This window comes from Labrus mixtus, chromosome 22 (genome assembly GCF_963584025.1).
Source record: "Labrus mixtus chromosome 22, fLabMix1.1, whole genome shotgun sequence".
NCBI classification, from domain to species: Eukaryota; Metazoa; Chordata; class Actinopteri; order Labriformes; family Labridae; genus Labrus; species Labrus mixtus.
The window spans coordinates 13,560,448-13,577,698 of NC_083633.1; the positions used below are offsets into that span (position 1 = coordinate 13,560,448).

A 17,251-nucleotide genomic window follows, 5' to 3' on the forward strand; every position below is an offset into this window, starting at 1 on the left:
ACTCCAAAATGTCTATTTTCCAAACAGTGTGTCCACATTTTCCTTTTGTGGATGTTAAAAATACAATACACAATGAATGGGGATGAATTTTGATTGACAAATGTGAGCTGCCACGCATTCAGTTATGAATGTTTATTTGCACTTAATGAAATGCTAACATTTGATATCACATGAAACTTTTTAGTATTTCAAGTCAGGGGCTTAAAACATTGGAACTGTACAACCTTACAAGCACAGACTCACTGGTGAGAGCAATTTTTATTTAGAGACGGGTCCAATTTTATGTTTGCAAATTCATGATCAGCACACAGAAATGAACATATTCGCTCCACTCAACAGGTCATGCCTTAGACAGTGTTAAATGTCTGGTGTGTGGGTGTAACTTTAAACCGTAATTTCTAGGAATGTCCTGTGCGTGTTGACATTAACCTCACATTCACACGTAGGAATTTTATCAAATCAAAAGGTAAATAAATAAACCCCTCTTTGCTGTAGCCACATCTTGCAGCTCAATATTTAATTTTCTCTGCCTGTTCATCCTGCTTTGTTATATAAGCCACCTTCATTTTTAAGAACTCTGTGTCTTCACTTCCTCTTAATTGCCCTTGTAAACATTGTCAGACGAGCATTCTTTACCACACGCAAACACAGAGGCAGTGCATTGTCTCAAAAAAGAAAACACATTTTCCCCGGAGTGTGCCCACTGTTTACTAACCTATGCTATTGATTATATAGCTCATTTCACACGCTCATCGCTGTAATAGAAAAATGAATGATTTTTCTATTGAAAGGGAGAGGGAGAAGAGGACGTGATTCCACGCCCGCAGGACAAGTGTACAAGGGATCCCTCATTTGGAACGGCGATCCAATTGAAAGACAAAAAGAGAGATAGCTAGGGAGGGGTGACTCATGATGGGATGTGTTTTTTCCCTTCAGCATCTGTGAAGAAACCGTTTCAGTTGTAGGATTTCTGTAATTTAATTTTCTGTTATTTTTGAAAGGAGGGAGACATGACAAATGAGGTGAGGCGATAGGAGGAAGGGCAAGAGTATAACACCTGTTTTGTACCTGTGATATAAGAGCAGGATCATGGGTTGTGGGTCTCACAACTTTTACAGAACCTTTCTGATGTCATTGTCTCCATACTTTTTAAGTACTACCTCCCTATGCTCAAGGAACTTTCTCGTCGATATGCTATAAAGCTTGCTTGTGGCCCCAAGGCTAACCTAGGGCCATTAGGAGCCATTAAACCAACAAATAGCTGCATTGCAGTGATTGTGCATTCAGTATGAGCATGCACAATGTCATATAGTGTTTAGCAAATCTGGTTGATGGTTTCTTCTCCTCTTCCAGTTTGTCTGAACTTCCTTAAAGGACACATACTGCAGCAAAAGAATCATTGTCACAGGCTTTTTGAAATGTGTGTGTGTGTGTGTGTGTGTGTGTCTGTGTGATGAATTCCTGAGTCTGAACATTATTTTGGAGGGCCGGAGTTTTAATAGAATCCGACGGGTTATCAGTGAAGGCGCAGTGCCGTTCGCAGCACTCATGTAATTGTCAAATCGGACGCTTCCACACAGTCACTGTTCTTTTCAACTTGAAATAGACTTTTCCTTTTTTTTTAAATGGCAGCCTCTCGCCCGAGACGTCTCCCACCCATTGTCATTTATTTTCTATGTGTTTGTCAAACTCTGGGATTGTCCGCTTCGCACAGTGATAAAACACGACTTTGATGATACATAAAACATGTTTTTAAGGTATTTTGTGTATGCCTGTGTTGTTGTCTCTCTTGCCTGACCTTCTTGCTGCATCGTTGTGAGACTTTTTTATTCTTTTTATTCACAAAGTTAATTAACCTGTATTATGTGCTTTTTGTTAGAATAACATGTTTCTAGCTGCCTATCTCTGTGTAGTTTCCCCTAGAAATTACATTTACATCATCCTAAAGTACATAAGCATCAGTAATCGGTTGGGAAATAGGTCCTGATAGCTAGGCAAAGTCAATAAGTTGATCGAGAAAGAGCTTCAGAGAGAGATTGTGGTGTGCTGTACTGACTAAGCACATAATCTAGTTGCCGAGGGAGCTTTCAAAGGTGATTTGTTCAGTCCTTATCCTCAGTAAACCTGTTAACACCTCATGCATTATCCTATAGGCTGCTCTGCTATATCCTTGAGCAGCTAAATGCTATTAGCATTCCATTTCATTTTTGATTTCACACAGCGTTAGGATTTTTAGCTAAATCTCAATTCACAGATAAATATATGCTATATTGCTGTAACTATTGTTAGAAAAGTGATAATTAAAGTTAATACAATTTAAAAAAATTATCTTGACATCTTCAGAGTAGCTTTGCCTTTGTTTGGCTCAAGTTTCAAGAGCATAACATTTGTTTCATGGCTTATCAATCTAGTGTTGGCTGACATAGCCTTCCTGTGAGTGATGAATACGATATGGCAGTTTTTTTTTTACTGATGAAAGTGAAAGTATTTTGGAAACTTCAGGATTTCTCTGAGCCCACTGGTAGTTTTAGTGTCAAGTCAAATGATATTGTCTCTTTCCAATATTTTGTAAAGTGAAAAAACAAAGAAGAGTGTCGCCCACACTGGTAAACACTGCATCAGTCATCAGTCAATCCGTCTGTCAGACTATGGAGAATTGTTTTTATTTTGATAGTTTTATAAAGACAGAAGAAAGGCACAAAACAACTAAGGATGTTATATTACCAATGGTTCCAGCTTGCCTCAAACGGGAGACATTGATGCCCTGATACTTGGATACTATGTGAAACAACAAGTCTTCAAACGAAAGGAATGCTGTAGCTTTAGTTCTTAACTGAAAGCATATAAATACATTGATAGTGGAAGATCAAATATTTGATAGAATTCAGGTATTGTTGTATCTGTGACTTTATTGCGTTTTAAATTGTTATAATTGAATCAGAATTGACCTTAACCTTACTCTCATGTTCATTGCCACCCTAAGAAAACATTTGTCTATGGCAGCTGCAGTTCTTGTGTTCTTTGTTGAGCTTCGTATTGATTTGTCCGACTCATTAAGATACAGGTCACGGTGAGCAGCAGGACCCCGTACGTTCGCTCCCCTACTTCACACACAAAGAGAGCAATGCTAGGAGCAGTTATGCCTCCCCACGCTCGCCTATAATGACCATAACCCCGGCAACCGGCGCTGCGCCAATTACAGTGACACCTATTCTGGAGAATTGTCCCGAGACATAGGGTTTGACTAGGGTCAGGTATTGTTTAGATTTCATTGATTTAGATTTAGCTTCGAGATTTGGATTCTACTTTTGTCCTAGTTCACCGTCTTAACATATATCTACAAATAAAACATTAAGCCATGCTGCCTTTTAATTTCTACAAATGTAATAGGAACACATTGTAACAGTAGTGTCATAGATTATAAAGTAATAAGAATTTTAAGGTTCATTTTGTCAACTAAGTGTGTTTTTACCTGTCCTTTTTAAACCCAGACCGATACTCCAATACTGCTTTTTAGGGTAACATTTCAATGAATACTGATACCATTGCTGAACTTTTAGCTATTTTGACAAAAAAATACTTTTTTGAATTAATTGTGAACCAGTTAGGCTCCTTAATGACTATTCAAAGTTAGTCAGACTGTTGCTTTCTTTAAAAAAAATATCTTTAAAAATGTAAAGAATATGTGTAACTATTATTTCAATTTTAATTTCTCAACCATTTCTACTGTGGCTTCCTTATCAACCATGACGTTCTCTCCCTGTACTCTAATCAATAACTTCTGCATTGTAAGTTTTGTATAAAAAAAAAAAAGAAAAGATCAGATCGTCTTACCCTGGTCATATGAAATGGTCCTGATTTATCTATGAGTCATATTGGCCTAAATGTCATCAAACTGATACCAGCCAGCCTTTAGTCTTTTCATACACAATGGAATGACTATCGCTGCTACTGTATGTTCTTATGAGTGATAACCATACCAACATCTTACCACCCTCTAAATGTAGCTCCAAGTATGTTAGAGCAAGCTATTTTTATTCTTCTATTCCTGAAGCAATCCTTTGTTGGCATTTAAACTTGTTATTAATAGCACCAGAGTAGGTTTTTCTATAGTATATCAGGTGATGCTGGGGCTCTAGATGGTTCCTCCCACCCTGCTGGGCGAGCTTTTCCCTTCATGCTTTTCTACCACAAGTCACTCTTCCTCCCTGTCAGACTGACTGGCAGCAGCCAGCTACCAAGTCTAGCAGTAATTGAAACTTCACAGCAGTGTAGACAGGGCTGTGTGTTGTCTTTGTCATTGTTGTTGGGTTCCTGGGGTTCTGTTGTCTGTGGGGAACATGTTCAGTGTCAGCCCTCACACATGTTCTGCCACTCAGGGGGAACCACAGTAAAGAAAGGGGAACACCGGCATACACAAATGGGGTTAGATTACTTAGAAGCAAAAGAGTGCATTTGGATTTTTTTGCATGGTGTTTCACCTATTTGTTTTCTTTGATCAGATACTCAAAGAATTGACGACTAGTTTCGTAAATACGGTTTGACTGATTGACTTCTTAAATTTCTAAATCAGTCTTTGATAATCTTTGTTTTTTGTCAAAGTTGTTTTTTCATGTCATTTGTAATTTCCCTCTTCATGATTATTTTGCAAGCGAAAAGCTTAATTTCTCAGATCACAATAGCCGGCAATATCAAAGGGCCGCTCCTGTCAAATTCACACCTGAAAGAAAAGTGTTTCTACACTCGCTTATCAATGCCATTGTTTTCTCTTCTACATACTTGGCAGCATAATAAAGAGACCGCATACTCTGGTCATATGAACATTGTGAATGAATGCTACAGGAGTTTGATGGATTGACTGAGTAGGAGGTTTGGTGTAAAACTAATGTTTGGTGATGCTTGTATTTGGTTAAGATGGCCTCATCAAGGGGTTACTTAGTAGACCCATTAAACACAAATAAACCCATCATTAGATAACAGGTCAATTAGTGCTTCATTTCGCAGCCAAATCGATAAGGAATATGTGATTCTTGTCTCAGGAAAGCAGAAAAGACGAGTAAATGAATGAGCTCGATATAGATAAAATCTTGTCTTTATGTGGTGACAAATAATGAGCTTTGACAGAGAGATATACTAGTGCATGACATGAATGGGTCATGTTACCCTCTCATTCACAGTCTACATCCATCTGTCAGTCCACACATCTGTGTTTTAATGAAATCTGACTTTTCCACCGTCCCCTCTTTTGATTTTCGACGACTCTGCTCCCTGAGGATCCAAACTGGCCCAGTGGCCAATCAATCACCGGCCACAGCGTTTCACCCAGACACACAGGCTCTAACCCCTGAGGCAGACTTTTCAATCAAACTCGGAGTCATCAATCTTTCTGAGCTCCAAACTGTGGCCTGGGTGGGGTCTACCTGGCGGCAAAAGGTTTGTCTACAGTTGGGAACTCGTCTGAAACACTCAGAATAAAACAAAAAAGGTAAATGTAGGCTCTGGGACCTGAGGCTACCACCAAAGTGTTAAATTTTCTTCTTTTCCTTGGACTTGCCCCAGAACAAAATAAAGTAATCTTAAAAATAGGAGCTGCAGGGGACACAGCTGGAGACTTTTCTATTTTGAAATGTATAGGCCATAATTCATAAATCATACACACAACCAATTAGTTAAAGCAGCCACACTAAAAAGAGACACCACAAGAAGACATCAATACCCCCAACCTTTTCATAAAACACATTTTAGTGAGATGTTTAATGACTTTTTAAAGCAATATGTGAGTTAGCTTACATATCATAGGAGTAGAAAAACTGTACAGCATTATTCATTATTGGTGTAACGTGGTAATGTAAGGAAGGTTTTGAGTATTATGGACCGGTCCCTTGTTTCTGTATGTGCGTTAAAGAATTTAAAGTTGGAATTATGTACTGTTGGACTTATAGCACACCATACTGTCAGCTATGGTACACACCAATTTAGAATAAATGATTATTCTAGATTTTGAAAGGGGAAAAAGGTGGCTGCATTGGGCTATGAGTTTGTCTTAATCTGTGTGCTCAGGTATGGATGTTATGATATGGCCGCTCCCAGCTGTAATATAGTTTTACATGTGCTTGATAACATCATAATAGTACACTGAATTTAATGCATATTTTCAGTTGAAATCGAAATGATCATGAGACTTGAATCCAATCTCCATAGCCGATATCGGAATTTAAATGCAGAATCTTGAGGCCAGGGTTTTTTGAGTGTGTGTCCAATAACCCTTCCAGCTGGCTGGAGGGCAATAGAGGCTAGCTTATGAGATTTAGCATATCTAAACGTGACTGTAAAATAATATTTTACACCATTCAGCCTTGACTATAATGCTTTTGTCACTCTTTCTGTTTCCATCTCTACCTCCCTTATACATACAAAACCACTCAAACACACACAAATACTGTATACCAGGGGCTAATTTGATTTTCCATGATTTTTTTCCCACCTCTGATTTTACAGCAAGGGATGATACAGCCCAGCTAGAATGTTTGTTTACTCCCTGCACACACACACACTCATGCGTACATACACCATGTCCTTCCTGTCAAAGCTCCTGGAGAAAAATCAGTACCTACTCTTTCCTTAAACTGTGTTCCATTTGATGCTTGGCTGGCTTGAAAATGACTTTGGGTAAAGCTTAACGTTTTTAATGCAACAGGCGCCCCCCCCCCCGTACCCCTCTCTCTCCTCCAACCCTTAAAAAACTGCAGTCTAAGCAAATGCCTTGCCTATTTTGGAAAACCATGTGCACTTCAGTGGCTGCTGGTGCATTTTAGATACAGCCGACTGGACCTGGCTGATAATAGGGCGACAATTTAATTTCCCAGGTATTAAAGGAGACTTGCTGGGTTTTGAATTGGTGCCTGTTGGTGGTGTTAAAAAAAAAAGATTTATTTTTCTTTCAACTTGTTCTTTCTCTCCACATCATAGATCATATGGAAGATTACGGAGAGAAAAGGCTTTTTTTTTGCCTTTGTTTGAGATAAAGGGAAGTAGTGTTTCTCTGTGATTTACATGGAGGATTTGCTTAGCTAGCCAAGGACAAATTGTATAATATATTTGACTTAAGGCTGACTGATTTATCGTTTTACCATCACAATTGCAATTTGAGCGTGAGCAGTACAGCAGTCACATCCTAAAATGTCTAGATACACGGACATGATGCTTGAGCTACATTGTAGGCTTGATACTACAAACCTTTAATCATTAAATCTGTGAATTCTCCTTTCTACTTTAGAATATTTATGAAAACTTCCAAACAAAAACATCCTTTTATGTATATTAGTATTATTTTAGATTGTTTCTTACATGTCTGTTTTCCTGTACAATTTCATGATACTTTTTTGGCAATTATCCCATGGCACAGAACAAAATCTTAATATATATTTTCTAAGACAAAATTGAATAGATTTGGACTTCAAATAATGGCAACACTGCGCTCAAGTTATCTCAGGATTTCATTGACTGGCCCAGAGAGGGAGCTACAATCACAGATCTACAAAGCTGACACTAATAGGTCTGGAGGGAAAATGAGTCAGTCACTGTGTATATATCATTAAGTACCGATGGGACCATCCAAACTAAACACTCTAAGAATACACAATAAGTATTCATTGAACTCTGACAACATTTCAATGAGTTATTTCCTTGTTTCATTTCCTCACTTTCTAAAAGTTGCCTTTTGGAAGTACAAAGCTTTCAGCCTACAGGTTTTCTAAAAGTTCAGTCTGTGAGCTGGAAGCTTTGTCGTTGTGAGAATTCTTGCCTGTTTGCCGACACAGAGCATAATTAAATGTTTTTGTACCGTAGAATGCCAAATTAGATGAGCAGATATTTCTTTTCTGCATGGCTGCTTTTTTGATTGTTTCCCACTGACTGTCTACTGTACAAACACGTGTCCATATTTTCACTCTTTCTCCCCCCTCCCTGTCTAATACCCTTTCACTCTCATTTCTTGGATGAAGTTCACTCAACCGTCCTTTACATATCAGCGGCTGTACCTCACCTCTGCCCATGGTGGGGTGCCCACACACCGTGCCAGTATTAGGGTTAGACTGGAGGTCAGGCTCTAATTGGCAGGGCCCGTGGCTGGCACACTGCGCCAGGCCTTCACCCTGTCAGCTAATTGGCACTGCGAGCAGCCAGCAGCAGGGCTGGGATACAGCAGAGTTTCGATTGATGGATGGATACTGGTGTCAGGAAAGCTTCCCTTGGACAAGAGTTCTTGTGCTGTCAATTTACTGACTCAGCTCAATAGGCAGCGTCTGTATTTATGTATGTATTCATCCTCATTTGTTCTAAACATTTTTGGAAGACTGACTATAATTGTTTTTCCGTGCTTTGAACGTTGCTTCACTATGTCAAGCTCAGGATGTTTTTTGCTTGTGTAAGAAGAAGATAATTACCAATACTGCCAAGAAGTCAATTTTAGATTTTTGCACAATGCTGGAAAGATTCCAAAAAGTGTTTAAAGTTTGATCTTTCCTTCTTTTCTTCATAACTACCTCAGAAATCGTAACAACAACAATTAATTCCAAATTTTGAAGCGTTTACTGTGGTCTTTAATTGTATGGACGCAGATTTTCCAATTTTACTTATTATTGTGTTTTTGGATGAGTTCTAAGCTCTATTGGTATTGGAAAATGGTCAACTTTCTGTCATTTTTCATGTGTCTTAGCTGAGACTTTATGGTCAAGACATTGACGTACATTGAGCATCTTAAATTAAGCATTGTATGTGTTTGGCTCATGCTGTAGATATATTCAATGTGTAACATGACAGGTATTTTCTTTTGAGACCATCCCATTCCCTTTCCTTGCTTTTTCTCTGTGTTCTTCCTCTCTGGTCTGACAGGAGAGCGGTATTAATGAGGTTCTGTGGAAGTGAACTGTCGGTTCAGCTAATGGTGCTGGAGGTAGAGATTTTGACTGAACGATGGAAGGAACTTAAACATTTGGAGGAAATGAAGATGACAGTGGTGTCAAAAAGGACATGGGCAGCAAAAATGTGTGGGTGAGATTGAGAAGCAGAGTGAGAGTGGAAAGAGGATGAAAGGCAGTGGAATAACTAGAGCTGCATGGGAAGAAGAAGAAGAAGGAGATATTGATTCACAAAGCAGTTTTCAAACAGTGTTACAGACTGCAATTAGGAAACAAACCAATCCAAACCAGCACTAAAAACTACATGTGTCAAAGGGTATAACATTTAAACCAAAATAGATAATGCAAGAGGAAAGGTAACACATTAATAACAGAAGCAAACAATGTTGAAATTGAACTTTTCTAGGCATGGATTTCAGGGTACCTTTTCAGAACAGATAACTGTGGGGTAAGTAAGGTATCAAAGAGAGGTTAAAAGGCATTCAGTAACAGGGGTTAGTATATTAGAGGTGACCCTGAGTCAGCTGTCATGTTCTTGATGGACAGAGGCTGAAGTTGGACTCTGCCCCCCCTTTAAGCTTCATTGGGCCAGGGAGGGCCACCTGCTGCTGGGTGGAATGAATATTTATTAATACGCAGCATGTGCACAGATGCACAGGGATATACAGTAGACCAAGCTCTGTAATCACACAGATTCAGTCAGACAAAATGGTCCGAGAAACATGGATCCAGGTATGGATTCACGTCCTGCAGACACAACAAGTCAAATGCATGCAGCTTGACTTTTCCAAAAGGTACAAGGTCAGCAACACATCCTCAGGCTGCCCTTTTTTCTCCCTGCATGTCTTCCACTATTCTCTTTCCTTCTGCCTGCTTTTCGCGTTCCATTATAGGTTGTTCTACCTCTTTTTCCCCTCATTCGCTTTGCTCCCTATGGACATCTGTTGTCCAAAGACAATATGCCTCTCTTCACTCCTGGGTCATTCATTGTGTCCTCTGCTGTCAAGAAAAGGAAATTTCAGCCACTGGTTTATGTGTCCTGACTAAATGTATACATCCACACTTTCTATCTGCCTATTATTTATGACTGTTCCTCATTACTCCCTGTTTGCATAACAGTGATGTGGTCGGGAATTATAGACGGGTGGAGGTTTTCTTTCCAAAACAGACATTGATTTTTTTTTTTCTTAAGTAGAAAATAGTTATCTCCTGGCTTTCCTCTCTTGACAAGATCCTCAAGTACGAGAGGATCGTCTCCCTTCTTTCTATCCTCAGCCCCTTTGTCCCCATGTTCCCATTGTTCTCTCGGCATGCCCCCTGTTCTCATCTTGGCTGAGACTTCCTCCATACATGCCCCCCATGTCTCGGTAATGAACCCACAGCTCTTCATCTCTCCCTCATCTTCCCCCTTGTGTTGGACATGACAGATGACTGGGGACCTCCAGAGCTTTGCTCCCCAGGGCTCTAGATAAAGGCAGCTCCCACCGCAAGATGATCAATCAATCAGTTTACACCGCGGGCGCCTGATCAGCCAATTAATCAATCCCTGAGCCAGCAGATGTTGTTGCTGTCCCTCAGCAAAGGAGCTGGCAGTGGAGTGGTAGAAGAGGTGTCTCCAACAAAGGCTGAGGGGCTTGAAGTGTCTGGAAGTCGAACGACAAGTAATTTTTCATGTTCCTACCAAGACTTCAACCTTTGTGGAATCACTAGTCCCATTTGTTTTTACTGGAGGATGTCTTCTGTACGTGCTTTCCTTTGTTTTTCCAGAGAACATCTCAAAGGAAGCACAGTACTTGATTTCCACGTTCTCCCGAAGGTCGCCTCCAAACAGCTCGTTCTTGGCATTTCCTTTAACTTCAATGCACTCTCAAATCTTTGTTCTTCAAGGTCCTGATCACCATAATCTTCTATCTTTTGAAAGTGCTTGATTACCATATCCTCACGAAAAATGCATTTTCATTATTTCGTCAAAACTCTATCAATTTGACAGAATATCAAGAAAGATGTAAACTTGTGAGTGGGTTGACATCGCTGTCTCAGCAACATTAAGGACAGCTGGTTCAGATCAAGCCCTCTGTTGACCTCTGTTCACAGTCAATGAGTCTTACACTCCACCAGGACACTTCATTTTAATGTGCCCTTAAACAGCCAGTTGTTAAGATACACGCACAAACATTGAGACACCCACAAGCTCCACCTACACCTCTTGGCCTTTGGACCCTGTCCAGGTCCGCCCTCCGACCCTCCAGGTCAACACATCATTACTCACTGTGCTAAGAGATCCCTGAGGGAGAGCAATTTTGTCTGCAGGACAGATGACCATCCTTCAGTCTTTTGCTTGTCAAACTACTGAAAAAGTCAAATTGGCAACGTTTTGAATGGTGCATCTTAAGCAGTGGCTGGATATGTGTGCTTTTACAGGCAAATAATGACATTTAATGTGTAAAATCCATAAAGTTAAATTGATTGAAAAGTAACCTATTCTTTGCAAACTTGATGATATGCCATAATCTTATGTCTTTAAATTGTACACCAGCAGACACTTGGTAGGTAGCATTTGCATGCTCATGTTCTTGCTGGCATTGACAGTTGGATTCCTCTTACCACAGCATAGGGAGGTGTCACTGTTATTACTACATACCTAAACGGCAAGAGAATAAAACCATGCACTGTACAGAAAAAAAAAAGATAATCCACACAGGTTAATGGTCAGAGGCTAATTGCTTCAATCAGAGCTTCGTAGCCTCTGCCAGCTTATTCTCTGTGATTAATGGTACCCTTGCGTCTTGTGACTTTATTATGACTGACCCCAGCTCCAATGACATAAATCTGAGTGAAGAGGATCCCAGGATGCTGCAGTATTATGTTGTGACAGGGTGGCCTTGCTGTCAGGTATATGTCCAGGCATCCTTGTGGTCTAGAGACTTATGCAACTGATTCAAGATCAGTCAGCAGCTTCTGTTGCAAGTCAAACTCACTCACAGTAAGTCAGGCTCTATACTGTATACATCAAAGTCAAATTGACTGATTTCATTGGGTTTATTTCTTTTCTTTTATGGTCCTACCATCAGAGACTCAAAACTTTAAAGTTTTTATGTCCATCATAGTTCAGAATTGGCACTTAAATAAAAAGGAAATTAATCACAGTTCAAGTTTTTACTTGGTAACAATTTTGTCTGTCATCATACTCCCCTTTTAAAATGTGTAGAACCAAAGGAGAAAATTCTTTAAACGTCATATTGATGTCACAAAATAGTAGGGATGGCTTCTGCAAATCAAATGGCATTTAGTGAGGTACAGCAAAGGATTTTGTTTTTATTAAAATACTGCACTTTTAATCATGTCCGATTGACACAAATCTTGTAGCACAAAAAAGTCATTTTTTTTCTGCAGCTGTCAGCATGTGTGGGAATAAGTGTTTGTCCTTCAGTTTGATCAGTCAAGGTTAGGCCCATTAACTGACCACACTATTTCTGACACGATTCTCTTGTCCATAACCCTTCCACCCCCCATGGAGACTTAAGCCGTGAACCTGGTGTGTTATTGCCGCTCAGTAAAACCCCATGATGCTAATTAAGCAGGCAAAGTGAATGGTTTCCAATAGAGTTTTACAGCTACTGCGACCAGGACTTGTGTTTTATTAGTGACTATAAGGGTAATGTTTAATACTGCCTGTAAGGTATGTGTTAGGTAATATCATTTTACACACCATCACTTAGATTTGATCTGCCAGTGATAGCTTTTAAAGATAAGGTTGCAGTGGTTTAAGAGGCAGTAAAAGGATGGGACAGATTTGTGTAACGGATGTGTGTCTGAAACCATTTTGTATGAGTGGGAGCTTTGAATATATTTCATTCTGTATGTGTGTGTTTTTTTTTGTCATATCAGTCTTTTGAAACATTCCTAACACCAAGCTTTATATGTCATCCCAGCAACTGTCAAAAAACCCATCTCTCCGCAAAACAATCTTGTCATCCATATTCCATCCAAACATTGACGTATCTTTTTTCCTCCCCTTCCCCATGAACTTCCCCTCCCTTACCTCCATCCAATCTCGAACCTCCCACATGCCACCTCCACCTCCACCATGCCAATTAACAACAGAGCACGGTCACATCGTGCTGCTCTTTGACCCCCTTCGTGCCTGTCGGAGCACAGAAGATCCGAGGCCCGCGGCTTCAGTATTAGTTTATCACAGGGCCCTGTCGTGCAGCTCTGTGATAGATGGGTCCTGGTGAGCAGTTCTGACCCACCGTGCTGCAGATTTCACTTGGATGGTGTGATGGAGCATTGATTATGATGCTACTTGTGACAGGGGTTGAATCAGGCCTGAGCTGACGGTGGCAGGGAAAGACAAAAGACACAGAGGTTATGGATGAGGCTCTGTTAGTTAATGTGATGGGATTTGATTTGTGCTCTATCGATCATGTCATCACGCAAGATTGTTTTCATCAAGCATGATTTATAAGCATGTAGTAGGCAAACATTGTAACAATGAGTCACCTCATTGGTACAACAAAGAGGTCTCGAGCATTGAAGTGTGAAATGAGAAATGTAATATGTACTGAATTGCTAATAGACATTATCAGATATTTTTCTTCTTCAACATAGCTATGGTAAATTATCTCTCATTTTCTTGAATACATTGGTGCCTAAGCCTTTTGTGTCCTGTTGGCACCTATTGTAAAGCTTTCATGAAGAGATGTGTTATCGTTTGATCCCCTTCTTTAAGTCAAAGGTCCTCAACCAGGAGGAGATTGTACTTTATGTATTTCTAGGTCGTAACAAATTGATGAATGGGATATAAAAGAAAAAAATGCTATTTCTTGTTTCCATTGTCAGTTTCTTTCAGACCTAATTTTTATACTGCAACATCATACAGTTATAATAGTTATTTCAAGCCTTTCAGGACTTTAAGAGATTTTCAAACGACAACATTTTAGAAAGAAAATGACTTTGGTTGGACTTGTCAAACAGACATGTAAAACTTGTGGCAATGGGTTGTTGGAAAACACATAAACAAAAAGGATATTCTATTATTGCTCAGATGTTTTTAGCCATTTGTTGAAATGATGAGTGATGGAGTTTTGGTGTTTTATTTGATAGGACACTCGTTTAACATTCAGATTACAGACACACAAAGGGTAAGTTCATACTAGCCTAAGAGTTGCTTTATGGTGCAGGAAGGACTTATTTTTAAGTCCCTTTAAAGTTATATAATAGACACGGAGAAACACTTTGAACAAATAAGCAGGGTGTGAAAGAAAACAGAGTGCATGGGAGCAAATCAGTGAGAGCACAGGAGGTGGTTGGGGGACCTGACACAGCAAAATCCACCTGTTTTCATCCCTCTTGCCTCCTCCTCCCCGCCTCTTCTCCTCCGCCCTCGCTCCCAGCTCAAACTGCGGCAGTCGGCTAATTAAAAAACATGGCGGCCCTTAATTATTCAGCTGCTGGCTAATTGATATTCGCAGAGGCGTTCACCCTGCTTAAACGCTCAGTTTAATCTGACCACCACGGTCTCACTCTTAGTTGCCTGTCACCCTAAGCCATTGTGTTACTGTACTTAATATGAGACCAGGGGAGAGATGGACATGGTGGGTGATGTAAAAGTTTGCTATTGTTACTGTGGTTTCCTGGGCTGCAAATAGCACCATGTGGAGTCTGCCTGCGCCCAGTGGGACAGTTTTACTTGAGTGTTTAGTATTTTGACTGTGTTTTGTTCTTTTATGTCGAGGTTGGCTGCACAGTAAAATTAGACTTGGTGAGGCTAAATTAAGTTGACTAAATTACACCATCTGGACTTGCAAAGTTTTAAAATCGCTTTTAAAATGAGGGTCAAATTCCATAAAACGAATCCTTATCAGAATGAACAAAGAAATCCAGTCTTTTGATGTCAAGGATTAGGTGATCTATCTTAGTTTCTGCCACTTTATAAAAGTAACATTGAATTGGATAACCTTGATCTGGATGCAAGCCTTTTAAGTTCACAACTTCGGAAAACCAGTGCTCTAAATGAGACGACATACTTGCATACATGCACACTAATTTCTCTGTATGCAACTAGCTCTGTAAAATACAGGAAGTTGATATATAAATACAAACATCCTCTTCCTTCTTTTCTTTCTTTTAACCTTCAGACCTCTTATACACCCAACACAAATAAATAATAACTAAAAAATAGTTGAAGTTATGATAAACAAACCTTGGACATCCGGATAAAGAACAGGATCTGACCTCTGACAATAATTAAGGAGGTTGTATCCAGATAGAAACCAAAACTGGATTTCCTGATTAAACTGATTTTTCATGATTGATCTAATCTATTTTCATGAATTTATCCAATCTAAAGGGGGAAATCAAATCATATTAATTCAAGTCAACTACTCCCTTGAAATGAATCTACTAATTTACTTCAAATGATTTTCATGTCTTAATTTCAAAGCTGGACATTTGTGAGAACTTCTTGGTCTCCTGATTCTTCTGCTTCACTCCTCTCTTCCTCTCTTCGCTTGGTAATAATCTTTTTCCCTTAGACTTCTTTCTAAAGTTAGAGAGACACTCTCGGCCCGGGCTCCATGTCCCATCCAACAGCCACTTCTCCATTCTTGACACCACCAATGATAAATCACCTTCGATTGTCCTCTTCCTCTTTGTGTCTTATCTCTCTGTTCATTTCACTCTCAGGTTCTTTTCCTTGTCAATTTCTGCCCTTCGCTTCCTCTTCCTCCCCCCACCACCCTTACCCCAGCTCTCCAGCTCCTCCACCACCACCACGACCACCACCACCACCACCTCCTCCTTTTAACCAAGACCGCCTCTTCATTAGGCGAACAAAAGGTGTATGGGCAGTGGTGAAGTCTGTCCCATTGTTTGGCCTTTAGTATGATTAGATTATCTCTAAAGTCTGCTGAATGGGGTTAATCGGTCGGAAGTAATCCTAAAATAGTGCGCGTGTGTGTGTGTGTGTGTGTCTGTGGTCAAGAGCCTGGCCAACCTGCTCGCATAGAAATTGAACAAACTCACGGCAAAGAAAAGACGCATATTAAACACAAAAGTGAGCAAAAAAATCAAATCCCCTTGGTACACATTTCTCTCCTCTTTTAATGACCCCTTTAGTCTCGCCTTCAGTATGCATTTATCTCCTGGCCCCGCTCTCTGTGGGTACAGCTGCTCCGGCTGGTGTGTGTATATGAGGCTGATGTGTGCCTTTCACAACAGCGTATAAGCAGTTGTTTGTGCCTTTTTGCATGTGTGTGCAATGTTTTTGTCTGTCCCTGCAAAGTCTTAAGTCGCCACCTCACAACATAACGTCAAATATCTTCTGTTTCTCCCCTCCATCCCATCATCATTCTTCTTTGTCTTAAATTGAGCTGTTAGTGGACGACAGTTTTTTGGCACCTTGGCCAATTTAATCTAGTCCCACAAAAATTGGTTAATCTGTCATACAAGCCATAATTGCTGGCTTTGAACCAATAACACATTTTAAGGACTTTCTGATGTATTTACAGAATGTGCACTTCAGGTCCAGATAGCCTTAGCTTCTGTACAACCCTTGCTGCATAATTGCACTTCAGAATTATAGGGACACACAATGGAGACGATTGTCTGATGCTCCAACAAGGCTTGCTAATGCTAGGTTGTGCTGAGGACCTGAGGTAAGACAGGAGCAACTTGTTCATAGTGTTGCTTTCCTGAGTGTGATAAAGCGATTTTTTTCCTCCATATCTGGATCTGGAGAGGACATAATGTGTGTGTGCAGGTGCCTGCCCGCGCGTCTTTCACATAGCGGGAAAGCTTTGAGCGTCCCCTTGACTTTGAAACTTCCCCCACTCAACGCGAGGACAGCCCCCTCAGTGACACTCGTCACCGCTCCTCATCACAATGCATGGAGCAACACCGCTCCGCCTGCAGTGCATTGAGTAGCCAAACACAGATGGTTATCAGTGTAGTAGAGATTGGATGGGGTAATGCAATTTTTCTTCTCCATACGGCGTGTTTTCATCCTATAGCACTCAAAGCGTGAAGGCTTCAAGGTTTCACGGCTTCTTTGCAGGGCTGCTTTCCATACGAGAGTCCTCTGCAGTATGCTGGTTTAATGTATGTAACGGTGCACGTGCATACAAAAGTGGATATATACCATACATGTTTTGTGTCTGTATATGCCAGGGAGAGAGGAGACTTTGAGGATGAAGTGTGAGAATTCAAGCAGAGCAGTGTGAAATCCAGTCACCCTAAGCCTCTGAATACTAAACCTTTCCTAAATGTCACTGTAAAGAAGTTCATGGATGAATTAGTGCCTCTTTGAACTCTTTCTTTTTCTTCTGTTTTCT

General features: G+C 40.2%; 1 protein-coding gene across 3 annotated transcripts in view; it reads left to right on the plus strand.

Moving 5' to 3' along the window:
* Positions 1–17,251, plus strand: part of chchd3a (coiled-coil-helix-coiled-coil-helix domain containing 3a) — a 62,764-nt gene that overhangs the window by 18,114 nt on the left and 27,399 nt on the right. The window lies entirely within an intron of this gene.